General features: G+C 40.8%; 1 protein-coding gene across 1 annotated transcript in view; it reads left to right on the forward strand.

Annotated features, from left to right (window-relative positions):
* Positions 1-1498, forward strand: part of LOC106868356 (uncharacterized) — a 32610-nt gene that overhangs the window by 21459 nt on the left and 9653 nt on the right. The window lies entirely within an intron of this gene.

Below are 1498 nucleotides of genomic sequence, written 5' to 3' on the forward strand. Positions count from 1 at the left end.
AATTGGTTCTTTTCTATTGACAAATGCTGGCTGTTGTTGTCAGAGTTTCTTATGCATTTCATCCATTTGCTGACAGTACTTCTCCGCCGTAATGGTTTCGCCTGGATCCAAAAAGCTGTGATGGATGAGACCGGCCGCGGACCATCAAACAGTCACCATGACCTTCTTTTGGTGCAACTTTGGCTTCGGGAAATGCCGCGGAGCTTCGTCGGCGTCCAACCACTGAGCTGAGTGTCACCAGTTGTCGCAAAGAATCCATTTTTCATCGCAAATTACAATCCGGTCGAGAAACGGGTCGTTCTTGTTGCGTAAAAGAAGGGAAGACGACACTTCAAAACGGTGTTTTCCTTTTGTTGTTCAATTAGTGCGGCACCCATTTATCAAGTACTTTTATTTTTCCACTCTTTCAAGTGGTTGGAAATTGTCGTATACGTTACGTCTAATTCAGAAGCAAGCTCTCGAACAGTTGTGCGTGGTTTGGCTTCGACTTAGGCTCTTAGTGGATCGTTGTCAACATCCGATGGCCGACCACTAAGCTTACCATCTTCCAGATTCTCGACACCGCTACGAAATTTCTTGAACCACCATTGTGTTGTACGTTCATTAGTGGTTCCTGGACCAAACTCATTGTTGATATCGCGAGCTGTTTCAGCAGCTTTTCGGCCTAGTTTGAACTGGAATAAGAAAATTGTGTGAATTTCCTTTTTATTCATGTTGTATTCAACGTTCCGGAAAAAATGGCTTAATTATTCAAAAAGAAAAAAAAGCAGACTATGCTAAGAAACTATACCAAGGGCATTCAGCCAAAAACGGACTATGCCAGAAACCAAGCCAAAACAGACTGGAACCTGGTGCGGCCCTTGGCCTTACCGGTTCCTGTCAAGACGTCCGACCCATGCCAACATGGAAAACGGACGTTAAATGATTATGATGATGATGTAGTCTAATAAACCATAAGTCAGAAAAAAAAACAGACACTTATATATTGGTCAATAGTCATCAGAAAAGACTTAAAGGAACAGTACGGTATGGGTTCGATGTCACTAGGGACCTGAAAGTGTCGCCTCCGGTCGGCAGGTCTAACAACTATAAAAAAAAGAAAAAGAAAACAACAAAAAAACCGGATCTTGTTCAAAACGGGGGCACCAGTTTTCATTTATGTTTTATGTAGTGTTTTTGGTACCGAAAGACTTTCAAACTTCGTATACTTATCTATTTTGTGTTATAGAACAGAAAAAAATTTTGTATTCGGATTTATTTCATGTAAAAAAATTGTCTTATTTCGATAATTTCAACCAATCACTGACAAGTATTCAGCTGTTTATACTTACTCCTTTGGCACTTTAAGCGGTGTAAAGCGTATTTAATCTCCATTACTTCTGACATTTTGCAGAGGCAACACACGTGTGTTCGTTTTCCCTAACCCTAACCCTAACCCTAATTGACTTGCTCCTTCCCTCAAAAACCATGCCTTGTGCCTATAATAGAAAGGTTTATT

The sequence above is a fragment of the Octopus bimaculoides genome, chromosome 7 (genome assembly GCF_001194135.2).
Source record: "Octopus bimaculoides isolate UCB-OBI-ISO-001 chromosome 7, ASM119413v2, whole genome shotgun sequence".
NCBI classification, from domain to species: domain Eukaryota; kingdom Metazoa; phylum Mollusca; class Cephalopoda; order Octopoda; family Octopodidae; genus Octopus; species Octopus bimaculoides.